At 38.8% G+C, this 13,115-nt stretch overlaps 1 protein-coding gene across 1 annotated transcript in view; it reads right to left on the reverse strand.

The window, feature by feature from the left end:
* The window catches only part of PDE11A (phosphodiesterase 11A), a 427,170-nt gene that overhangs the window by 260,590 nt on the left and 153,465 nt on the right, over nucleotides 1–13,115 (reverse strand). The window lies entirely within an intron of this gene.

Genomic DNA, 13,115 nt, shown 5'->3' on the forward strand with positions numbered 1-13,115 from the left:
ACACATGCATCATGATGCCATGTCAAGAGGCAGCAGCAAAACCGAGCAGTTCCTGCCATGCCCAGAAAAGGGCAGTGCAGTGCTCACCGTGGGTGAGGGATGAAAACAGCAGAGGCAGATCCACCCAGGAGCAAGCATGAGACACCCCTCGGATACCCAGAACAGAATTACCTAGAGTGGGAGGTGCTTTTGTAGAGGGGCTGGAGGTGAACAAAAGATGATTGGCACTTCACAATCCCTATCATTTCTTTCCTATTAAAATCTTGCTTTGGCTACCTGGGCATACTCAACTCTGACAGAGTGTCCCTAAAAGTAATACAGAATTTTGTAGAAGTGAATGCTGAGACCCCACTTTTTACTGAGATATAGTTGATGTAGAATATTATATAAGTTTCAGTTGTACAACATAGTGATTCACAATTTTTAAAGGTTATGTTCCACTCATAGTTATTATAAAATTTTGGCCATATTCCCTGTGTAGTACAATATATCCTTGTAGCTTATTTTATACATAATAGTTTGTTTCTCTTAATTCCCTACCCCTATCTTGTCTCTCTCCCCACTGGTAACCACTAACTTGTTCTCTATATCTGTGAGTCTGCTTCTTTTTTGGTATATTCACTAGTTTGTTTTATTTTTTAGATTCCACATGTAAGTGATAACATACAGTGTTTGTCTGTCTCTGTCTGACTTATTTCACTTAGCATAATGCCCTCCAAGTCCATCCATGTTGCTGCAAATGGCAAAATTTCATTCCTTTTTTTATGACTGGGTAGTATTCCATTGTGTGTATGTGTGTGTGTGTGTGTGTGTGTGTGTGTGTGTACACACACACACACACACACCCCCCCCACATCTTTATCCATTCCTCTGTTGATGGACACTTAGGTTGCTTCCATATCTTAGATATTGTAAATAATGCTGCTATGAACATTGGGGTGCATGTATCTTTTCGAATTAGTGGTTTTGCTTTTTTCAGATATCAATCCAGGAGTGGGATTGCTGGGTCATATGGTAGTTCTATTTTAACTTTTTGAGAAACCACCATACTGTTTTCCACAGTGGCTGCACCAATTTATGTTCCTACCAACAGTGTACAAAGGTTCCCTTTTCTCTACATCTTTGTCAACATTTGTTATTTGTGTTTTTTTTGTTGTTGTTTTGTTTTGTTTTGTTTTTTGCGGTACGCGGGCCTCCCACCGCTGCGGCCTCTCCCATTGCGAAGCACAGGCTCCAGACGCGCAGGCTCAGCGGCCATGGCTCACGGGCCCAGCCGCTCCGCGGCACGTGGGATCCTCCCGGACCGGGGCACGAACATGTGTCCCCTGCATCGGCAGGCGGATTCTCAACCACTGCGCCACCAGGGAAGCCCTATTTGTGGTCTTTTTGATGACAGTCATTCTGATAGGTGTGAGGTGATAGCTGAGACCCCACTTTTAAAGAAGGGAGAACTAGGCTTCCCTGGTTGTAAAAAGGGAGAATTAAGGTATTGAATAGAGGTTAAAAAAATCAATGAATTGATTTTTACAGATATTTTCAGGATAAATTCCTTCACTGACTCTGATTCAAAATAAACTAATGTTTAAATGAGGACCTGCTATGTGCCAGACACTCTCACTTCATTTCTTCATTTGAATCTCACATCACCTCCTCATGGAGGAACATTATGTACATTTTAGAGATCAGGAAACCCAGGAAACTTGCTCAAACCTACAAAGGAACTCAGGTCATCTAATTCTACAACTGGTGATCATTCCTTACAACATGGTGCCTTCTAGAACTAGATGTTATTTCTGTCACCAGCTCTTCCTGCCAGTCCCCCTCATGCCTTAGGAAGTATGTTGATAAGTCGTATAAAGCTGTTGACATAAAGCTGCCAGATATACTGCCAGAATTTCCCTGCCTTTAGCCAGAATGGGACCACTTTCAACATCACTTACATACACACAGAGCACCTTCCTTGCAGTTTTCTGGGGTTTTTTTCTACCGTGGAGACAGTGACTATGATGGAGGTGGAAGGGAGAAGATATGGTTAACTTTCCACTTCTTCCTCCCTCCCTCCCTCCCTCCCTCCCTCCCTCCCTCCCTCCCTCCCTTCCTTCCTACCTTCCTTCCTTCCTGTATTTATTTGCCTTCTGGGGCCAAGTATTATATAAGGTGGTTTATAGGTCAAGCAAGTAGGAAGAAGAGAATGACTAAAGGAACATGTGAAATATATACATATATATATATATATATATATATGTAAAACTGAAGATTACTATTGATGGAGACGATACATACCTTCATGACACACTGCAAACTGAGAGGGGGTCTTTACTTACCAAGGGAATGACCTACACTGTGTCATTCACTGGCACAACAATTCAACACTGGGGCCACACTCAGCTCCATTATGGATAACTATATGACAATCTATAGAATTTCTAAATAAATGTGCAGGAGAAGTAGTCAAATACATATTGAAAGAAGGGAGTAAGAAGAAGCTGAAGCATTATGGAAATAGGAGATAGTGAAAAATAAAAATATTTTTATATCTTTTTTCCATTCCAGTGAGAAAGATGTCTTTTTTAGAAAAAGATATACTGTTCTATTCTGCTCTTTCTGAAATCCCTCTCCTCCAAGAAAAAATACTAATTTGTCCTTCACCATCTAGTTTCTGAATGCCAAAAGATCTAAAAAGCCTTAATGACTAAGAAGCTAATGAGTCTGTACACCCTTGTGTAGCACTTTTCAGCTTGAAAGCACTTTATGAACGTTGGCTAATTAATCTTTACAACATCCCACTCAGAAAGGTAGTTAAACTGAAAATCATTAAACAGTGTGAAAAAGTCACTTTAGCCCTGGAAACTCATGAAAAGTATCACTAATAAGCATAAAATCTGAGCACTGGGACTGTCCATCAATATCCTAAAGAAAGACAGTAGGTACTGAGAGCTTTCAAATTGCAGACCACACAGAAGGGGTATTCAAGCCCCATGGTCTGGTCTGGTCCAATTATATATCATTAAAGAACACTGGAGGTCTACACTGGAGGTTCACAGTGAGGGGCCTGGGGCCATCCCCTTTATGGACCCCACTCCTGAAAGCAACACAGCTGGAGGGGCCACATCACTGTCAGCCAAATTAATGGGTGAGGGGATTTCCCACCAACACCCCCCTTCTCTGTGCAGATCCTGAGATTTGTGCTCTCAAGTCACTTCCGCCCTCAGGCAATAACTATAAGGCAAAGCTTCACTGATTCAAGCCACACTGATTTTGGAACTGGGGATGTTTTCATAATTGTAATTCAAAAGCTAAATAAACTCTTCAAGTAGAGTAATTTGGAAGATAAGTTATCAAAATAGGAAACAGTCACAGTATTTTCACATAATGAAACATCTTCTACATCTTTCAGAAATAGAATATCTGAAATAGTCAAAAATTAGTTTGAAGTTTTCTAGAAACTCCAGAGGAAATTCCTGCTTCCAAAGGTACAGTTTAGTTCACTGTAATTTTGTTTCTATGCAAATTCAGTAAAGACAATATGTCAGGTTTTTATTTTGAGAATCAGAATAACAAATGCATCTTGTCAGATCACACCAAGGTATATACTCTTGGCTAAAGCATGCCTTTTTCTCTCAGAGCTGTGCCCTCTTTGAAGAAAAGTCTCCAAAAAATACACAGAGGCATAAAGTACCAGCTCTGTTTAAAAAAACATTGGCATGGAGTAGATGATCCAATTCCATATTTTTTTGCAACTGTCCACTTTAATAATTAACACTCATAAAGAGAATGAGGTGGGAGGAGAACTGTATTCACAAAAGATGCAGGAGAGCAAGATGGCAAATGAGGAAGGACAAGTTCACGGGTCCTCCACTTTCTCTTCGCAGGAGAGGGGGATGTAAGCGCTTCTGCTCCTGCCCCTGGGCATTAAAGCTGGGCCCCCAGAAGAACTGGACTGAGCACCCTATCCTCACCTCTCTCCTTGAAGCTAGTATTCGCTAAAACATCCACAAGAGGACAAGCTTCTCCACGGTAGACAGGTCGAGTCCAATTCCTGGCAAGTAGCCATGCAACATCAACTACTCCCTTGTACTTTTTAGAGGCTGTGGTCTGCTGAGCACCTGAATCATGCAGGTACTAATCACATCAGCCAATAATCTTATCTCTATGTGACCCCATTCCCCACCCCCGAGACTTTAGAAAAATAACCCTCTCATGTCCACAGGCAGTTCTAAATTCCCACCCCCTTATTCACAGATATCGAAGGGAAAACCCTGAAAGAACCCATTTCAGGAGCTGCGTGAGTCCTTTCTAAGATAATGTGGATTGTTATAAGATTTCAACAGAAAATAAAAGTACTCATATTTCCACCACTCAGAGGTAACTACCATTAACATTTTGGAGACCATCATTCAAGTTTTCCTCTCTCTCTTTCTCTCTTCACATAAACTCGAATAGGTGTATTATATAATAATAATAATCCTATATGTAATATTTTGCTATCTGCTTTTTTCACTTTTTATAACCAACTATCACTTATAATGGCCAATTTTTATGGATGCAAAAATATCCCATTGTGTAGTCTGGAAAAAGAAAATGCATGGAGAAACAAAGTAGATTAGTGGTTGCCTTGCAATTAAATCTTTGCACATCCCATTATTATTTTCTTAAAATAAAGCCCTAATATTTGAACTTATTTATTTAACACACGTTTACATGGCACTTCCTCTGAATCAGGCAATATTCTGAAAGATTTACTAATGTTAATTCATTGATGTGTGTACACTTTTAAATAACTCCTAACAATAAACACATTTTTCGTTTTCGTTTAAAAAAATCCAACAGTATAGAAGTACATACAATAAAATAACTTCAGATCCCCCTTCGTTTCCTGTCCTGCTACCCACTCCTCCCAAGGAACAACTGCTATTAGCATTTACAGTGTATTCTTCTGGGTACTTTTTTATGAACTGCATACATATAATATCTAGTTTTAGGGTGGTGGTAAACACAATAGGGATCAGACTGTAAGTTATGTTCTATACCTTCTTTTTCACCTGGCAATATATCTTGGAAATCATTGTCAGTTACTTAATTCTTTTAATCTCTGCCTAATATTCTAGGGGGTGGATGTACCTATTAGTAGACGTTCACATTGTTTCCAATTTTTCCTTATTACAAATAACACTGCCATAAACTTCCTTACAAATATATCTTTGTTCATCTGGACAATACTTCTGTTGGACAGAGTCCTAGAAGTGAAATTTTAAGGTTGCAGAATATGTGCATTAAAAAAAACTTAAGAGCTACTGCCAAACCAACCTCCAAAAACGCTCTACCAATTTATAGTCCCACTAAGAGTAATGCCCTACTCATGTAACATTGGGTATTATTATCCTTTTAAAATTATGTCTATATGATCGATTAAATCAATGCTCATTTTTGTATTAACTTACATTTATTAGATTACTAGTGATATTGAACACTTTTCATAATTTGTTGGTTATCTCTTTGTTTCTTAATGTGCCCTATTTATTTTTTCTTACTGGACATTCATCTATCTTTATTGCTTAGTAAGGACTCTTTAAATTCTAAGAATATTAACCATCTTTCATTTTTGAAAATCATGACTCTTTCTTGATAATTAGCAATTGCCATCTATGTGATATGGTCCAATGTGTCTACAAGCTATGATTGCTTTGTCTAAGATGAATAGATATTATGGCTCAGTAAACTTGGCCTACTCCTTCTCACTGTGTGAAGAAATTTTACAGCAATATCTACCTATGTAACTCTGTCAAGGTTATTTTTGTAAGTAGGTTGACCTACATATCTCAGCCTGCCCAGCTGCTCCGTTCGTTTTTGTAACTCAAAGTTCCTGTAAGAAATCAGTTTAAGCTACATTTTGATCCAGGCATTCTTGAGTCTTAACTATTAATATTGTTATGATCTCTCCACTTACCAAGCATAGGTATAAATGCAGGAAGACACACTACATAGTAATTTAGTCATGGTATCAACACCCTGATGCTAGAAAAATTCTATTATAACACAATCAATGTATGAACAGAAAAAAATCCTCTTAGACTATTTTCTGATGAGACATACATACATTTTTCTTTACATTTGAAACATAGTCACTTGATTTCTTCCTATTAGCAGCACAATACTTCCTTTAACCATCTCATTTATCTAGCGCCTTGTTTTTTATAACTCATGGTTCTTTAAAGTAGTGGACATTTTATATAAATGGAATCACATAATATTTGGCCTTTTGTGTCTGGCTGACTGCTTTCACGTAGTATACTGTTTACAAGGTTCATCCATGTTATAACATGTATCAGTAGTTCATTCCTTTAAAATTTTCTTTTAATTAACAGACTTTATTTTTTAGAGCAGTTTTAGTTTTACCCAAAAGTTGAGTAGAAAGCACAGAGATTTCCCATATACCTTCTTCCCTCCCGCAACATACACAGTTTCCCCAATTATATTGATACATTACTATGAACTAAAGTTCACAGTCTACATTAGGGTTCAATCTTTGAGTTGCATATTCTATGTGTTTTGACACATGTATAATGACATGTACCCACCATTACAATATCATGCAGAATAGTTTCATTGACCTAAAAATTCCTTGTGCTCTGTCTATTCTTTCCTCCCTCCCTCTCGCCAAGCCCCTGGCAACCAGTGATCTTTTTACTGACCCCACAGTTCTGCTGTTTCCAGAATGTCATATGGTTGGAATCATATAGTATGTAGCCTTTTCATATTGGCTTCTTTCACTTAGCAATATTCATTTAAGGTGTCTTCATGTTTTTTCATGGTTGGATAGCTCATTTTTTTAAATCACTGAATAACAGTCCATTATATGGATGTACTACAGTTTGTTTATCCATTCACCTATTAAAGGCATCTTGGTTGCTTCCAAGTTTTGGCAATTTTGAATAAAGCCTGCTGTAAACCATTCAGGTGTGTTGTGGTATCTCCTTGTTTTAATTTGCAGTTCCCTCATGACATGTGATGTTAAGCATCCTTTCATATGTTTATTTGCTATCTGTATATCTTCCTTGGTGAGGTATCTGTTCAGATCTTTTGCCCATTTTATTTGAGTTGCTCGCTTATTGTTGTGTTTTAATTCTTTATATATTTTGGATATCAGTCCTTTATAAGCTAAGTGTTTTGCAAAGATTTTCTCCCAGTCTGTAGCTTATCTGTTCATCACATGTTATTTCTGTATAAAGCTTAACCAGACTTTTTGTTTGTTTCTATTCTGATTCCAGAGAACTTTAGGCTTAATACAAAGTTGTAATGTATTTCTTCATCTACTCTCGACCTTATCTCAATATCAGTCCACACAGGACGATATCTTTTTTCCTAGGCCCAAGGAAAAAGGCATGTTTTGTCTGTGGAGGCAAGTCATTTGCTGGAGTTTTTCATTCTGTCCTTTCTGAGATACCTTAGGCCCTTCCTCTCTATCATCATCATTTCTGTCTCCTATGTCCAACTCCTCTCCTCTCCCTTCAAAGGGGAATGTGTTCCCCTTCACCTGGTATTGCTGTTTCCATCTTCACTGTGTGACCTACATCTGCTTGTCTTCAGGTCCTCACATCCTACCTTGTAGCTTACAACCTTCAGTCTACAGGAAGATTGTCTATAACTTTCCAATCATAAGATCATAAGATCCATCAACTATTCTAAGTTCTCTCTGAAGCCTTTAACACTTGATCACCAGCTAGATATTAAAACCTTGTTTCCATGTACTATACCTTCCTATTTCTCTTTCTGTGTTTCTGATTCCCCCATTTAAGTTATAATTCCTGATTCAGTCTTTGGCCTTCTAATCCTCTTTTTTTACAATTTCCCTCTAAGGATTGATTTATTCATACAATATAAGAATCCTACAAAATAAGGTGGGTTGGCCATGCAAGGATTAACCTTTGACCAAGAGTTAGCTAGAAAAGACAACAAACTTGGTACAGCCAGATATTTAAGGTAGCTGAGAAACTTCCTCCTGCTTACTTGCTTCTCCTACCTCACTCTTGCACTTTGGTCCATGGCTAATTCCTTTTGCCTCTGACTTCATTCTCCTATTTTCTTTTTTTTTTTTTTTTTTTTTTTTTTTGCGGTACGCGGGCCTCTCACTGTCGTGAGGCTCCGGACGCGCAGGCTCAGCGGCCATGGCTCACGGGCCCAGCCGCTCCGCGGCATGTGGGATCCTCCCAGACCGGGGCACGAACCCGGTTCCCCTGCATCGGCAGGCGGACTTTCAACCACTGTGCCACCAGGGAAGCCCGATTCTCTTATTTTCCTACCCCATCTCCTCTCAGCCCCCCTCTGCTATTTCTCAGATTTAGGTTTTGGAGTTTCTGATCCTGATCCACCAACTTGAGTTCTGAAAACATTTGCTTCCTCTATCTTATAGTCTAATTTTAGCATTACTGGTCCTAAATTGAACTCAACTCTGAACTCAACCATATTAACTAAATAGGTGCCAAAGTCTCTTTCTCTTACCTGTGTCTCAATGGTAACCTGTGGGATGATTCTCAAAGTTGGTGCTCTGGTGCTGACCTTTTCTCTGTGCTGTAGCTCCACATCACCAGTTGCCTACAGGACATTTCAACTTGGAAGTCTGTTTACTGCCTTAAACTCAGCATTCCAAAACCAAGCTTGTCATTTCAATCCCCCTCTCTTCCTGAAGAAAGAGCTTCCTTCTCCAAAATGCCCCATGTGCCAAAAGAACCATTAATGATTTAATCACCCAGTTCTAAACACTTGAAGCCCTCTTGGATTGTTGTCCATAAATAGGCATAAGCACATCATAGCAATTCAGCACTTTTTGAAGCCTCCATCTCCATACCGTTGAGCGTCTCTGGCTCAGCACTACCATCCCTCACCATCTCTGAATTATTTTAACTGTAGCCAAGATGCTCTCATCCTTACAATGTGTCAAGAACTCATTAACCTCAGGTTTCCCCCGTCCAGAAAAGTCATGAGTTTAAACAAACTGACTGTTCATCCCAATGTTTCCTGTTGTCATAAGTAAAGAAGGTAAGAAACTATATAAAGGCCTTACACATATTAAAAACTAGTTTTTTAAAACTACTTTTGTATGAGTATTTTTATACCACATACAGTATTCTTTAGAAATCTCATTAGAAGCTCTTCAGAAAGTATCTCCAATATTTAAGACTATGGCTAAGTATTTTATAGAGGCTTATGGAAGATATGTAATAATCTCAGGAAAAATAGTGAGGAAATATAAAATTGCTATTCAGAGAAATGCATGAGACCCAGAGGGGATTCTTCTACTTATCTATTTTTTTTCATTTTCCAAAAATAATTTGTCATCAAAATGCAACACCAATGACATGGATAATAAACCACACTATTTTTTAATTTCCGGCAATATTCTCCAGTGGAGAAGAAACAGAGAAGGCTATGAAAAATATGCTTAGAGCATTAATATTTAATTAATGTAGTAGGACCCTAAAATGAATATTATAAATGTAAAAGCCTTGTAAGTTGTGTCTAGTAAATTCAGGACATTCTTAATGGACAACCTTGAACACAGAGAGAGCTTAAAGCTTGGCCTAACAACAAAGAGAAATTTGGAAGGGCTAATCGTTTATTACCAGCGTGGCATATCAATCCAAAGAGGTGAGGACGAGAAGCATTCCATGTGGTTCATCAGTAGTTCAGCCAAGGTCTCTCATTCTGTATCTTAGAACAGTCTAGCTGAAAAGCTAGGAAGCAATCTTCAAAACCATACTGCATTACTGCCCCCATACTCACTTTCCATTTTCACCCAGGTTCAGTCAGTCGGCAATAGTGTCTCATCACTTCCTTTAGGTGCTGTTTCTCTTCAAAATTCAACTATTTATTTTCAGGGGTAGATTCCATATGAGTAAGCCAAAGAACAAAAATTCAAACCCAAAGAAACAGATGGAAGGAAGGAATTAATAAAAATAAAATCTGAAAATAATAAATGGGAAAACAACCAGCAAAACTGATAAATCATTCCAGAAAAGGTCCTTGTAGAGAAAATCAATAAAACATATATAAATCACTAGTTAGTTTAATCAGGGGAAAAAGGGACTTCCCTGCTGGGCCAGTGGTTAAGACTCTGCACTCCCAATGCAGGGCCATGGGTTTGATCCCTGGTGGGGGAACTAAGATCCCTCATGCTGCATGGTGTGGCCAAAAAAAAAAAAAAAGAATCAGGGGGAAAAACCCACAAATATACTAAAACAGAAATGATAAAGAAAATATAATCACAGCTGAAGAAAAAAATAAAAGAACTATAATAGACTCTCCACACAACCCTAAGCTTATATATTCGAAAAGTTATATATTGGCAAGTTGTGAATTTTAAGGAAAATATAAATTAACAAAATTGAATAAAAAAGAATGAGAAAATTTGAGCAAAGCAGTCACCACAGAAATAAATAACAGAGAGAGTTGTAATGGAATCATTCTCAGAAAAGGTGTCAGGTGTAGATGGCTACATAGTCAAATTCTTTCAAACGTTCAAGAACAAGGTACTTCATAAGCTATTCAAACTATTCCAGAATCCAGAGAAATACAGAAAACCCTCAAATATTTTTTGAAGGCACAATAATTCTGACAGCATATCCTAATAAAAATAGCACAGATCATTTTAGAGGATTGGTTCAAGATGGCAGAGTAGAAGGACATGCTCTCACTCCCTCTTTAGAGAACACCAGAATCACAACTAACTGCTGAACAATCATTGACAGGAAGACACTGGAACTCTCCAAAAAAGATACCCCACAAGCAAAGACAAAGGAGAAGCCGCAATAAGATGGTACGAGGGGCACTATCACAATAAAATCAAATCCTATAACTGCTGGGTGGGTGACTCACAAACTGGGGAACACTTATACCACAGAAGTCCACCCACTGGAGTGAAGGTTCTGAGCCCCATGTCAGGCTTCCCAAACTGTGGGTTTGGCAACGGGAGGAGGAATTCCTAGAGAATCAGACTACGAAGGCTAGCGGGATTTGAATGCAGGACTTCAACACGACTGGGGGAAACAGAGACTTCACTCTTGGAGGGCACACACAAAGCAGTGTGCCCATCGGGACCAAGGGGAAGGAGCAGTGACCCCATAGGAGACTGAACCAGACCTACATGCTAGTGTTGGAGGGCCTCCTGCAGAGGAGGGAGGCAGCTGTGGCTCACCAAGGGACAAGGAAACTGGCAGCAGAAGTTCTGGGAAGTACTCCTTGGCGTGAGCCCTCCCAGAGCCTGACATTAGCCCCACCAAAGAGCCCAGGTAGGCTCCAGTGTTGGGTTGCCTCAGGCCAAACAACCAACAGGGAGGGAACCCAGCCCCACCCACCAGCAGACAAGTGGTTTAAAGTCTTACTGAGTCCTGCCCACAAGAGCAACAGCCAGCTCTACCCACCACCAGTCCCTCCCATCAGGAAACTTCCACAAGCCTCTTAGATAGGCTCATCCACCAGAGGGCAGACAGCAGAAGCAAAAAGAACTACAATCCTGCAGCCTGTGGAACAAACACCACATTGACAAAAAGAGAGACAAGATGAAAAGGCACAGGGCTAAGTACCAGATGAAGGAAAAAGATAAAACCCCCAAAAAACAACTAAATGAATTGGAGATAGGCAACCTTCCAGAAAAAGAATTCAGAATAATGATAGTGAAGATGATCCAGGACCTCAAAAAAAGAATGGAGGCAAAAATCGAGAAGATGCAAGAAATGTTTAACAAAGATCTAGAAGAATTAAAGAACAAACAAATAGAGATGAACAATACAATAACTGAAATGAAAAATACACTAGAAGGAATCAATAGCAGAATAACTGAGGCAGAAGAATGGATAAGTGATCTGGAAGACAGAATGGTGGAATTCACTGCTGTGGAACAGAATAAAGAAAAAAGAATGAAAAGAAATGAAGACAACTAAGAGAGCTCTGGGACAACATTAAATGCAACAACATTCACATTATAGAGGTTCCAGAAGGAGAAGAGAGAGAGAAAGGACCCGAGAAAATATTTGAAGAGATTATAGTAAAAAACTTCCCTAACATGGGAAAGGAAATAGTCACCCAAGTCCAGGAAGCGCAGAGAGTCCCATACAGGATAAACCCAAGGAGAAACATGCCGAGATACATAGTAATCAAATTGGCAAAACTTAAAGACAAAGAAAAATTATTGAAAGCAGCAAGGGAAAAACGACTAATAACATACGGAACTCCCATAACGTTAACAGCTGATTTCTCAGAACAAACTCTACAAGTCAGAAGGGAGTGGCATGATATACTTAAAGGGATGAAAGGGAAGAACCTACAATGAATATTACTTTACCCGGCAAGGATCTCATTAAGATTCGATGGAGAAATCAAAAGCTTTACAAACAAGCAAAAGCTAAGAGAATTCAGCACCACCAAACCAGCTCTACAACAAATGCTAAAGGAACTTCTCTAAGTGGGAAACACAAGAGAAGAAAAGGACCTACAAAAACAAGCCCAAAACACTTAAGAAAATGGTAACAGGCACATACATATTGATAATTACCTTAAATATGAATGGATTAAATGCTCCAACCAAAAGACACAGGCTTGCTGAATAGATACAAAAACAAGACCCCATGGAATATTCTGCACGATACATCACATCCTGGGTCACAAATCAAGCCTCAGTAAACTAAAGAAAACTGAAATCATATCAAGCACCTTTTCTCACCACAACGCTATGAGATTAGAAATGAATTACAGGGAAAAAAAGGTAAAAAACACAAAAACATGGAGGCTAAACAATACATTACTAAATAACCAAGAGATCACTGAAGAAATCAAAGAGGAAATCAAAAAGTACCTAGAGACAAATGACAATGAAACATGATGATCCAAAACCTAGGGGATGCAGCAAAAGCAGTTCTAAGAGGGAAGTTTGTAGCTATACAAGCCTAACTCAAGAAACAAGAAAAATCTCAAACAATCTAACATTACACCTAAAGGAACTAGAGAAAGAAGAACAAACAAAGCCCAAAATTAGCAGAAGGAAAGAAATCATAAAGATCAGAGCAGAAATAAATGAAATAGAAACAAAGAAAACAATAGCAAAGATCAATAAAACTAAAATC

The sequence above is a fragment of the Physeter macrocephalus genome, chromosome 2 (genome assembly GCF_002837175.3).
Source record: "Physeter macrocephalus isolate SW-GA chromosome 2, ASM283717v5, whole genome shotgun sequence".
NCBI classification, from domain to species: Eukaryota; Metazoa; Chordata; class Mammalia; order Artiodactyla; family Physeteridae; genus Physeter; species Physeter macrocephalus.